The 14,054-nt window shown below is 35.2% G+C and overlaps 1 pseudogene; it reads left to right on the top strand.

The window, feature by feature from the left end:
• The first annotated feature begins 270 nt into the window (after positions 1-270).
• LOC123637471 lies at positions 271-1,135 on the top strand (annotated as a pseudogene).
• Positions 1,136-14,054: the final 12,919 nt, after the last annotated feature.

Here is a 14,054-nt window from a genome sequence, read left to right as displayed (position 1 = left end):
GAGAGTGAAAGCATGTCAGGAAGACAGGCCCACAACACAGGATAAACCTGTAACCTACCATTTGACCATGAGCTAAAAATACAGTATGAAAGACACACAAGGCAGGGCAGAATAACATAAATCAAAATTAGAAGAACTCAGAAATGAAGTGAAAGATCTCAGGAAAGACTTGGAAAGAGTGATGGTAAACTGCCTTTCGACTCTACCCGGAGAGGGGTCCACAGGGCGTCATTCTGGAGTCCCACTGTAACTTAAAGGGAAACTGTCACAATGTCCTGATCCCTTGATATCCTGCAAAAGAGGGAGGAAGATGTCGTCAAATTCCTTGCAGCTGGAACCCACTTGGGTGACACTACTTAGACACCTACAAAAGGAAAAGTGATGGCAACTACGTCATAAATCTGAAGAAGATGCGGGAGAATCTTCTACTGGCAGCTCGTGCCATTGTTGACTTTGGAAACCCTGCTGATGTCAGTGTCATATCCTCCAGGAATACTGGCCAGTGGGCTGTGCTGGAGTTTGTTGCTGCCACGGCAGCTGCTTCACTCCCGGAAACTTTACTAACCAAATCCAGGCAGCATTCTGAGAACCACATCTTCTGGTGGTTACTGATCCTAGGGCTGACCACTAGCCTCTCACAGAGACATCGTATGTTAACCTGCTCACCATTGCTCTGTGTAATACGGATTCTCCTCTGCCTTATGTGGACATTGCCATCCCTTGCAACAACAAGGGAGCACACCCAGTGGGTCTGATGTGCTGGATGCTGGCCTGGGAAGTTCTACACATACGTGGCACCATCTCCCATGAACACTCGTGGAAGATCATGACTGATCTCTACTTCTACAAAGATCCTGAAGAGATTGAAAAAGAAGAGCAGGTTGCTGCTGAAAATTTGTGACCCAGGAGGGATTTCAGGGTGAATGGCCTGCTCCAGCTCCAGAGTCCCCTGCGACCTAACCTGAGGTTGCAGACTGGTCTGGAGGCCTGCAAGTGCCCTCTGTGTCTGTTCAGCGGGTCCCCCCCTGAAGACTGGAGCACTCAGCCTGCCGTGGAAGCCTGGTCTGCAGTGCTCACACTTCAGGCCACCATATGGGTAGGAACAACCATGAAGTGGTCTTCCATAGGCTCTTAAGCAAGATGGAAATGATGGAGAATAAACATGAGTTTCTAATAACAATAATAATAATTGTAATAATAAAGGTAAACTAGAAGAGAGTCAACACAAGATAATGCCTGAAGAGAATTAGAAAGTGAAAAAGAGAAAATGTTAAAAATCAAAAAGAAATGAAGGAAGGGAGAAAAAAGATTCAAGAGAAGGTGACAAAGGCAGACAAAGAAGATCCAAAATGCAAATAATCAGAATGCTTGAAAAAGAAAATCAAAACATAGAACTTGTCAAATACTAAAAACTATATTTCTCAAAATTTTTCTGAAAAAAAAATTAAAGCACATAATTGAACATTGTACCTGAGATTATCAACTCAGAATGATCAAAACCAAGACATAATCTGGTAAAAATGATCAGATTTGAAAAAATCCTCAGGCATCTAGAATGAAAGAGCAAATGACTTTTCAGGGGAGAAAATTGGATTATCATCGATTATCATTGACTACAATGCTTTATGCCAGAAACAAAGGGATTAATTTAAGATACTCAGGAAAAGAAAATAACCTTACAATAAACTTGACTTTCAGTATAAAGGACAAAAGCTGTTCACAATTTGTAAGAACTCAGGGAATATTGCTCCCATGAGCTTTTCCAAGGGATTTCCTTGAGAGTGAGCGTCAGAGAACCAAAATGACTGAAGAAATAATCATGTCATAACTGGTATTGAGTTTCAAATGTATCAATACTTGTACAAATATGTTTAAATGAAGATTAACAGGGAGAGAAAATATAAAAACTATTAATACGGTTCTGAAAATGTAGATGTAGCACAACTGTTTATATGTAGAGGGATAATGGAGATCATAAACAATAATTTTAAATGGTTTTAGTAATCATATGTGTAGCAACATTGGTTTTGTTCTTTTGAGACTGTTGCATGTGTAATATGAGGTAAAATAAAATCATATTTGAGGCATTCTAATTCTATGATCTCTAGTGTCCTAAGAACCAAGATTCTCAGTGTGGAAGAAAGGAATATAGATGTAACAGAGAAGAGGTTATGTAAAAGCTCTGTAATCTTGAATCTGAATTGGAAGTGTAAATAGACATTCATGTATGTGTGTGCATGTACATATATATGCCTGTGTGTACATATATGTATAAGTATATATGTGTGTGCATGTGTATATATATTATTACACATATATAATTTTCTTGCCCTGTTTACTGAAAAGTCCTAACAACTATTATCAATTCAGTAGCCATAAGCATTCTTGGTGCCCAGATTGTAGTCTTGAAATATAGTTTTTCACTAAGAAACCAGCCTGATTCTAGTTCCAATGTACATGATGAACACAGAACTGTGAAAAAGCATTCAGATTGTGTTAAAAAGACTTAAGACCCAACTTGAAGAGGTTACCACTGGCCAAATATAGCACTACTTGTGCTTCAACAATGAGAATGATTATAAAGAATGGAAACTCAACACATATGCTTATCCATATTTGAATAATTATTTTTATAAGAAGAATGATCACCTAAGAAGATGATAAAGCATCAATCCATTATCTTGAAAACTAGTAAAAGGAAACTTCAAACATTTATCTTACTTTTTTCTGTATCAACAATATCACTGGGTAACCAAGTATTTAAAAAGTGGAAGGGTCCTCTATGAACATATTCAACTGACTGAATTATTGTAGAATATCACAATTTTGCAATACATTAACAAGTATAGCATTATGGATCAACAGATGGAAACACCTCTAAAAGGACACAACCAGAAAATATATGACTCCTATAGTCTTGCTAAACATCATTGGAGTCTTTCCGAAGGGATCAAACCTGAGTCTAACCAAGCCTTTGGGTCCACTTTCCAATTGGCAGGAAATTGAGAGAGGAGAGGAACATACTGATCTGCACCATGGGTGGGCTGGCAACATTCTTCAACGAATAATGTGTAAGGAACATAAAGGATGGAGAGGGAACCTACATATAAAAAGATTTTAAAGAAACATCACAATTTTAAAATGATGAGAGCTAAATCATATTTAGCAAGCATGGGTGTTAGAACTATTTTAAAAGGCTAGAATGTCATTACTTTAAAAGTCAGGAGTGATTACCTACGTGAGGAGGGAAAGGGCTATTTTTGGACTTGGGAACTGGTAGCTTTTGTGATGTCTGACAAAATTCTATTTCTTAACCTCGTGGTGATTCTGAGGGTGTTTGCCTTAGAATAACTCATTAAACTATGCATTTATTTTGTATGATTTTCTTCATGTTTTATCTTAGAACAAAATGATCTTTTTAGTAATACATGCTCATACAAAGAAATTCAAGTATTATGTAGTAAAGTGAAATGTCAAAGGTTTTTTCTATAGCTAATTTTCTGTTTCACTTTCCAGGAAAAGTCATACTGATCAGTTACTCAGGCACCTTTCTGGATATTTCCTGTGTATTTGTTTTACACAAGTGGGATGACATCACACATATTGTTCTAATATTTCAAAAAGTATTTACTAAATATACACTATATTCTTAGATTCGTATATACCTACTTCAATAAATATTGAGTCCTTGTTTCCACACCTTTATACTAATTTAAAATATGTGTATTGAAGGATTTAATTATGGCATTACATGAAAAGATTGCTAGCTGTTTATTTTTCATTTGTTCTCTAGTCCCTGAGAATTCTGAACCTGAACACTGAGGATCTTTATATGTCCTTCAACTCTATCAACATCCTCACCCAATGGCAACAAACATTTAAAATTAACTGACAAATAGCTACAGTTTAAAAAAAAACAGGAGATCATGATACCATAAATATGACATGATACATAATATGATACATAAATATTCATGGTAATTAGAGGTAGTCACATATCATATTGAATTTATTAATTGCTCTTAATGAACAGTCTTGTTCATTGAGTTCCTTTTCTATACTAAGCACTGAGTTTTTAAAGATAAATAAAGAGTAAAGCTTGATTTCATTAAAGTAGACTGATTCCTAAACTACATTTCTCATTTTCAGTTACTGGTTCTCATATGTTCTTCCTCCTGGACTTTCTTCTGTCTTCACTTTAATTGGGTATTTGTTTTTTGCTTGAAACATTGCAATATATTTCTAGCTAGCTTTCTTACTTCGAGTTTGAAGTTATCCTCCACATTCATGACAGGTGGATCTCCCTAGTTCAGGAATGTCCTGATTCTTCTGTGCAATATTTTTCAGTGACCTCCTTAGCAATCACAGTAAGCACAGAAACTCCATGGTCTTGTCTGTGGCTATCCAAGTAGTCTTATCGTTTACCTCCACCACTTTCAATTTGCACTCCAGGATTACTGTACAACTTTTAGATATTGAGGCATGTCAATTCTGCTAAGAATTTCTTTCCTTTTTATCCAACATACAGATCATCCTTAAAATAGTCTTTTCAGTACTGCCTCTCCTGGGAAAATGTCTCCATCACCTCTGGACAGACTTGGGTACCATTTTCTCTATCATCTTACTACATTTAAGATGTTTCTACATCGTCATGTTGTATTTTAAACTTTCTTTGTATTATTATCTTTCTTCTCAACTAAAAGTAACTCAAAGCCAAAAACACCAGGACTTTTCATTTTGGACTTTCTACTGCCAGTGCAGAGCCTGGAACATAATGTGATCAATAAATATTTCATTCATTAATTTAGCAGGTGTTTATCGAGTTCTTAATATCTGTCAGTCACCATCCTAAGCTCAGAGGGTATAGCAGTACGATGCAGACAAAGATCTTGCTCTCACAGGCTTATATTATGAGAGGCAGAATGGGAGAGACAACATATAAACAGCTGAATCCACCAGAATATCAATTATCAGTGCCAGGCAGAGAATTTATGTAGGATGTTGTGATAAAGAGTGACTGCAAAGCAATTCTCAGTTGGATAGTCAGGAAAGGCCTCTTAGAGGAGGTGTCATCTAATCTAGGCTCCAAGCAAATGGAAGAATTTGCTAGGGGAAGACCTCACCAGTGCCAAGTGCCCTGTGCAGAGACACTAACAGTGGAAAAAGTTTGTTTCAGGACAGGAAAGAAGGCCAGTGTAGATGAATCATAATGAGTACGAGGAAGGGACGGGTAAGAGTTGAGATCACAAAGGGTAGAAGTGGCCAGATCATGGAAGGTTGTGTAAGCCTGGTTATGGAGTTGTAACTTATCCTAAGAAAAATGGAAAGCCTTTGAAATGTTTAAGTAGATTTTATTCTTGGGCTGCTCTATGGAAACAGGTGGTGGAAGGGTAAAAGGCAACCCAGGAGCTCAGTTTGGAATCTTTTTCAGTAACACTGGCTAGTGATAATCATGGTTCAGACCATGCAGAATACAAAATCCTAGTGGAAGTGGGGGAATGGAAGTCATATGAGACATGTTTTGTAAATATAATTGACAGGATCTGCTGATACATTAGATATTATCAGTAGTGGAAAAGAGAGATCGAGGATTATTCCTGGATTTCTGTTTCAACTATCTTGGTGGGTGGTGGTGACTTTGGCTAAGTAGAGATAATCTGGAAGAGAAACAGGTGTATATGTGTGTACATGTGTCTGTATGTGTGTGAGTGTGTGCAAGAGAAAGAGAGGGGAGAGTGAGAGTAAGAGCATAGGAGTTGAACATAAAAGTAGTAGAATGCTTCTTCTGCAGGTAATATGACATTGCTATTCATCTGGCTTGAACACTATGGAGATGGTGGAACATAGGGAAGTTTCAAAATGGCAAAGTTAAGCCAGGAAGGAGAATCATCAAATATACAGATTCCTTCCACTCTTCAAATTTTTCATTCCTACTGGGTTCTTTCAGCTCCTCTTAAAGTCTTAAGACAATTGTCACATTTCTAAGCACCATATGCAGAAACAGCAGTGTCCAGTGGAAGCAGAATGAGTGTTCTACCCCAGCTGTCTCCTTGTATTTTCAAAGAAACCCTGTTTTGCAGGAGTCTCTCAGTTGATTTGCCGGCATTATACCACCTTCTCTGCATAATCTAATTACTGGCAAAAGGAGAGATCTACAACATGTTGATTAAACCAAGTAGAATTTTTCTCTTGAGTCAGAGATGCTACTAACCCTCTGGGAAATACATGGCTACATGGAGTAGGCTGGAAAATCTAGGCAAATTCAGATTGTGTTATAAAAGAGGAAACAAAGCTAATGGTGGTTGTGTTAGCAACCATCAATGTCTACTTTAATAAGGAGATTGTAAGCAATAGAAATCCACTCAAGGAAGTTCAAGAAAGCTTTTTTTACAAAGAAAATCTAAGATGAAGAATTTGTGTATGTATAGTTAGTTGTTGGGAGCTGTGTATGGAAAGCTGCTAAGAGATATCCCACTCCCCTCTCTCTTATCACATCCCCCTTCCCAAGGTCCCACAGAATCTCGTTTCTCTGTGCATTTTCACCACCTCCTTCCCACAAGCTACTTTTTCATTTTTTTGGTATCAGGTTGGACAAGACCATGTGGTCACCCTGGTCCCCTCTGTATGCAGCTACCCAGCTTTAGCTGGCTATATTATCTTAGTTTCCTAATTCCAAAAATTCTAAAAGCTTATGATAATTGGCCTAGCTCATATTTTTCTTGCTAGCCATAGGATGTTTGTGTGTCTTTGGGTAAACTAAACTTGAGCAAATGCCCACTGTGATCCAATTGGCTGTGACAGCTGAGGGTGTGGGTTGGGTATTTCACCTTTAGCAAGGACAGGAAATGTTAGGGACAGTCACTTTCAAAACATGTCTAATACAGTTATATACTTTTAAGATTGTACAGAGTAAACAAGAACAATATTTACAAAGTGAACACCCAATAAATTTGTATTCTTCCATTCATTCATTCAGCAAATGTTTATGAAACATCTGCTTTCTTCTAGACTTTGGAGACACAGATAAAAAGAACAGAGTGTTTAAAACCATTTAAAGCTGGTCAGATAACCATTCTTAAATAGACAGTCTAGAAAATTATGAGTGTAAATAGAAGATGAACACCTAACTCAACCTCAAGCCAACACCTGATTTGAATCTTAGTTTCAGTGGGAGTTAACTAAGCCAACATGGATGAAGGAGGAAGGACATAAAAGCCGATGTAATAGTATGGACCAATGTAGATGCAAGAAATAGCCTTAGTGTCTCACAATTCCAAGAAGTGTTATTAACATTTTATTCTATGTGCATCTGGATTTGTGCAATGCAACAGTAATGTGAGAAACAGCAAAGAGTTTAATTTCATTAGATTTGGAAAGAGAAGGAGCTGGAGAAATAGGCAAAGCCTAGGCAAGAAAAATGTTTTGGATTTCAGAAAAATTAAAATAATGCAGGGGTTTCTGATATAGGTACAATGTAATAAGCACACTCCATCCTAACTCTCCCACAAAATGCAGCCATAAAACTGGGACAGAATGCATTGAAAAGCTATTTTGAGGATCCTAAAAAATAAATAGTGGCAAGAGGGGTAGGGAAGAAGGCCAGAGTTCAAAGTACCACTGAATTATCAGTGATGTTTTTATTCTTTTTTACTCTGGTATCCTCTTGCTCTGGATGCAACACAGCCCAGAATCTGAAAGTGGAGACTGGTATGGAAAGATAGAACTCTGGAAAAACCACTTTCATTACGGCTTGAGTAGTGGGAACTAATTTCCTAACGGCCAGAGATGATGGGATAAATGTCCCATTAAAAAATATCTTATATTTCAGCCTGCATGTTCTCACAAACACTTAGAATTCTGAGGGAGTAGAACCTTTCTCTTCCATCAGAGAAGCTGTGGTTCTATTATGAGAACTTATTCTACAATTAAGGACTTCTATGTCTTCTTGGTAAATTGACTTTATCATTATGCAAGAAATCCTTATTTCTACCCACACCTCTTTTCTCTTTTCCACAGCTTAATCCTAGACATGTGCACAGGAGATTGTGGAAGTAAATAAGTCATCTTTCAGATTGTCAGCCTGAAAAGCGGAGTTCTAGAAAATGGAAAGGTTTTAAGAAGACTTCATCTAAAAGTTGTTTGTGAATTTCTGGGTATACTCCAAGATATGCAGACACAGATATACTAAAACAAAAATCTTGAAATTCTCCATATGGTTTAAACAAGATCCAGCATCTTATGACAAAATATTCAAAATGTCTACAGCACAATCCCCAAATTATTCAATGTAAGAAGAAGCAGGAAAATGCCAACTCACAGGGCAACAGACAATCAACACATGCTAATTGGAATTATCTGACAGATTTTAAAGCAGCTATTTTGAAAATGCCTCAAGTTAAGATAAACAATCTTGAAACAAGTGACAAGATAGAAAGTCTTAGCAAAAAAAAAAAATAGGAGATATAAAGAAGAAACTAATGAAATTAAAAACAAAAACACTTTAACCAAAGTAAAAGTATCATAGAAGAGGCTCTCTAGCAGAATGGATATAATAGAGCAGAGTCAGTAAACTTGAAATATATCCATAGAAATTACTCAATCTGAAGGACACAGAGAAAAAAGATTGGAAAAAAATGAACAGTTTCAGAGATTTGTAGGAAAATACCCAAACTCTAACATTTATGTCATAAAAACCCAAGAAAGAGATGAAAAATGCTGTGCAGAAAAATATTTGAAGACATAATGGTAGAAAAACCTCTCAAATTTGGCAAAATTCATGAACTTACAGATTCAAGAAGTTGAACAAACCTCAAACAGAAACAAACAAATAAACCCATGCCCCGACACATCATAATCCAACTGCTTGAAAGTAAAGAAAAAATTTTCTAAACAGACATAAAAAATGATACATTACTTAAAGGAAAAGTAATTTCAATGAATATAGATTTCTCATTAGAAACCAAAGAGGGCAGAAGGAAGTAAACCAACATTTTAAAGGGCTGAAAGAAAATAGCAATCAAGTGAGAATTCTCTATTAAGTGAAGAATTTCTGCAAAAATGACAGTGAAATAATTTGCCTCAGATGAAGAAGAACTAAGATAATTTGTTGCCAGCAGATTTTCTCTAAAATAATTGTTAAAGAAAGTTTTTTCAAGTTGTAGTTAACATCTAGCTATATTAATAACAGACAGAGTGACTTCTGAGCAAAGAACATTACCAGGGGGAAAATGAGACATTGCATAATGATAAGCTCAATTTACCAAGAAGACATAAAAGTCTTCAATGTGTAAAACAAGTCCTCACTATAGAACTTCAAAACACATGAAACAAAATTTGATAGAACTGAAAGGAGAATTATACAAATCCACAATTATATTTGGATGTATGACCTCTTCTCTCAGTAATTCAACCTCTGTTCTTAGTAACTGATAGAATTAATAGATACAAAGTCTGTAAGGATAGAATAACTGTACAGCATCATCAAAACTGATTTTTGTTTACATTTATAGAACACACCAACCAATAACAGAATATATATTCTTTTCAAGTATACAGAGATCATTCACTAAGGTAGAGCTTACCCCACATCATAAAACAAACTAAAAAAATAAAATTACTTGAAATCATGCAAATGTTGTTCTCTTGCCCTAATATATTATAATAAACTAAAATCAATAAGAAAGGTTACAGGAGAATCTCAAACACTTTAAACTGCATTCTTCTCAATAATTCATGAGATTTACAAAATATATTGTAAGTATTTAAGTTGTACAACATTATATTTTGATATACATAGTGAAATGATAACTACAGTGAAATAGATTAACATATCCATCATTTTGCATAGTTACACTTTTTTTGTGATAAGAGCACCTAAAGTCTACACTCTTAGCAAATTTCCAGTATATAATATAATATTATAATTACACTCACGTGCCACATAACAACATTTCAGTCTACCACAGACTATATATGATGGTGGTCCCATAAGATTACAATACATATTTTTACAATACCTTTTCTATGTTTATCTATGTTTAGATACACAAATAATTACCATTGTGTGACAATTGCCCACAGTGTTCAGTACGGTAAAATGCTGTACAGGTTTGTGGCCCAGAAGCAATAGGCTGTACCATATAGTCTAGGTGTATATAGGCTGTATCATCTAGGTTTGTATAAGTACATTCTATGATGTCATACAATGACAAAATCACCTAATGATACATTTCTCAAAACATATTTCTGTTTTAAGTGACACATGACTGCATAGTCCTTACGTTGTACCTTAGATCTCTAGACTTAGTCATCTTACATATCTGCAACTTTATGTCGTTTGACCTACATCTCCACATTTCCTCCCACCAGCCCTGCCACTGGTTCTCTGCTTCTATATATTCAATCTTTTTTTTTTAGATTTTACATATAACTGAGGTCATGCAGTGTTTTTTTTTCTGTGTCTGTCTTATTTCACTTAGCATGATGTCTTCCAGGTTCATCCACATTGTCATAAATGGCAGAATTGCCTTCTTTTTTAAGGCTGAATAATATTCCATTTTGTGTGTTGTATCACAATTTCTTTGTTCATTTATACAGTGATGGACAGTTAGATTGTTTCCATATCTTGGCTACTGTGAATAATGCTGCAATGAACATGGGTGCGCAGGTATCTCTACAAGATGCTGATTTCATTTCCTTTGGGTAAAGAGGAAGTTTCAAGAAAATTAGGACAATATTTTGAACTGAGCAAAAATGAAAATAAAACATGTCAAAATTTATGAGATACAGTTAAAGCAGTTTGTTGAGAATACTTTATAGCATTAAATATTTGTATCAGAAAAGAAGAAAGGCTTCTAATCAATAATTTAAGTTCCCTTCTTAAGAAACTAGAATAAGCAAAATGTTCCTAAGAAAATAGAAGGAGGGAAATAATAAAAATAAGGACAGAAATCAATGAAATTTTAAATAGAAGAACAGTAGGAAAAAATCAAACAATAAGCTGGAGTTTTTTTAAGATCAACAATATGGATATCCCAAATAAAGACTGGAAAAGAAAAATAAAAAGAGATTAAACAGGACTTACTAATCAAGAAAACTGGGATATTCTTTCAGGGCTCATAAATATTAATAGGATAATAAAAGATACTATAAATAATATTATGCATATAAATTGTATAATTTAGATGAAATTGCCAATTTCTTAAAAACCACAACTGTGAAAACTTATCCAAGATAACATAAATAACTCAAATAGTGCCACAATTACTAAAAATATTGAATTCATATTTTAAGGCCTTCCATAAAAGAAATCCCCAGGTCAAATCTATAAACTGAAGAATTCTATCAAATATTTAAAGAAAAAACAATTTCAATTCTAGACAATCTTTTCTAGAAAAACAGAAGGAGTGAGCACTTCTTAACTCATTTCATGACACTAGCACCACCGTAATACCAAAATTAAAGATAGTACCAAAACAAACAAACAAAAAAAGCTCAGAACCAAACTGATGAGCCAAATTTCTCATGCACATAGATACAAAAATCAATAAAATATTAGAGACTCAAATCTAACAATATGCAAAATTATACATGAAGACCAAGTGGGAATTTTCCAGGGAATGCAAGGCTGATTCAATATTTGGAAAATGTAATCTACCATATTAACCTGCAGAAGGAAAAAAGATGACCATATCAATGATGTACAAAAAGTATTTGGCAAAATACAACATCATTTATCATAAAAATTCTCAGGTAACTGAGAATAGAAGGAAACTTCCTTAAGCCTATAAAAAGCATCTACAAAAAACCTGGAGCTAAAATTATATTTAACATTTCTAAAATTATTATAGAAAGGCAAATCGACTAGAATGGCAAAAACAGTAGAATAAAGTTATAGTATTCACACTACCTGACTTTTAAAACTTACCATAAAGCTACACTGATCAAAACATTGGGGTATTGAAGTGGTAGACACATAGATCAATGGAACAGAAGAGAATCTATAAATAGACCCACTCATCTGTTGCCAAATGACTTTTGACAAAGATGCAATTCAATGGAGAAAGAATAGTCTTTTCAATAAATTGTTTTGGAAAAATTGATTACCCACATGAAAAATAATGAAACTCAACCTAAATTTTATACTTTATATAAATATTAACTCAAAATTAATCACAGATTTAAATGTAAGACATTAAATGATTAAACTTTTTGAGAATTATTTTGATCTAGGGTTAGGCAAGATGTTCTTAGATATTACCCCCAAAACACAAGCCATAATTATTTTTTAAATTATTTTTTAAAAATAAGAAATTGGACTTTACAAAAATTTTAAAAAGTAAATACTTTTGCTCTTTGAAAGGTACTGTTAAGAGAATGAAAAGATACGTTACAGCTCTGGAGAAAATATTTACAAATCTCATATCTGACAAAAGACTTGCCTACAGAATATATTTAAAAATGTTCAAACCTGAACAATGAGAAAACAAACCTGTTTTAAAAATGGGCAAAATCCTTGCACAGACACCTCACCAAAAAGGATATATAAAAGACAGGCACATTAAAAGATGCTCAACATCACAATCCATTAGGGAAATTTAAATTAAAACTACAATGAGATAACAGTACGTAAGTATCAGCATGCCTAAATTTAAAAAATACTGACCGTACAAGCTATGCTGCAGATGTGGAACAACTGGAACTTTCATACATTGCTGGTGGGAAAGCAACATGGTGCAACTCCTCTCAAAAATATATTGGCAGTTTGTTATAACATTAAGCATACACATAGATGACTCAAGAATTCTACTTGTAGGTATTTATACCAAAGTTGTGAAAACTTATGTTCACACAAAAAGCCCTGCATATGAATGTCTACTGTAGCCCTATTTATAATTACCCCAAACTGAAAACAACTCAAATGTCTTTCAGCAGGTGCATGGATAAACAAACTGTGGTACATCCATATAATGGTATATTTTTCAGCAATAAAACGAATGGACTAGACACACCAAACGACTTGGATGAACCCCAAAAGCATTATGCTGAGGGAAAGGAGACAGTCTCAAAGTTTATACGCTCTATGATTACATTTATATAACAGTCTCAAAAGGGCAAAACTGTAGTGATGGAGAACTAAACTGTGCTTGCCAGGGGGTAAGGGATAAGGAAAGGGTGTGACTGCAAAGAAATATCAGTTTGGGGGTGTGATGGAACTGTCCTGTATCTTGATTGTGGTTATAAGAATTTATGCATATGTTAGAATTCACAGAACTGTATATCAAAATAGGTAAATGTTAAAAAATATGTAAAATACTGCTGAGAGGGGGCAATTCATGGGTATTTTAAGCCCCTAAACTTCTAGATTTGCATTGAATAACTTCAAAACTTGCAGCAGAGAGGTTGAAGTATTCTTCACGGAGCATAATTTTCTTCATTGCAAAGAGACATCTGATCTTTGGGAGGAAATTTCCCTAGCTTTAAACTTCATTAGTAAACCCTCCACTTTGCACATGGTTATCATCTTTAAACTGGAGCCCTCCGGCTCCCTTAGCCCCAGTGTTCTGAGGAATGGTGAGCTAAACCAGCTCAGAGTTCCATGAACAGAGAGGAGGAAGACTTGGCCGAGTCCAAAGTAATAAATGATACAGACTCCAGGTGTTTTGTAAGGCAGTGACACGTCAGCTCATGAAATGATACAATGCAGTGGGCTTTGGAGCCTGCCCATGTACACGGTGACACAGTTGTGTTTTATGGACTGAAAAACTGCATTACAAAATAGCAGAGGAAATCAGGAGGAATTAGGCATTTGATTGGGTCGACTCCACAGTGTTGCGAGAGACCAAGTGGACAATGATAGCTTTTGTGGCATTTTCCTAAATTGTGTGAATTATAGAATGTGACATAAGAATGTTTTCTCCACCACTGATTTGTTTGTGAAGTGGCTAGAATCATAGTTATTCACTCATCTAACTTTTAATCAGCATGTCCTCTCAGCCAGGCACCGTGAACAAAGAGAAATCAATCCCTAAAATATCTCCACCAAGCTGATAAAT

The sequence above is a fragment of the Lemur catta genome, chromosome 4, assembly GCF_020740605.2.
Source record: "Lemur catta isolate mLemCat1 chromosome 4, mLemCat1.pri, whole genome shotgun sequence".
In the NCBI taxonomy this organism is placed as follows: domain Eukaryota; kingdom Metazoa; phylum Chordata; class Mammalia; order Primates; family Lemuridae; genus Lemur; species Lemur catta.
This window is presented reverse-complemented; position numbering and strand designations above follow the sequence as displayed.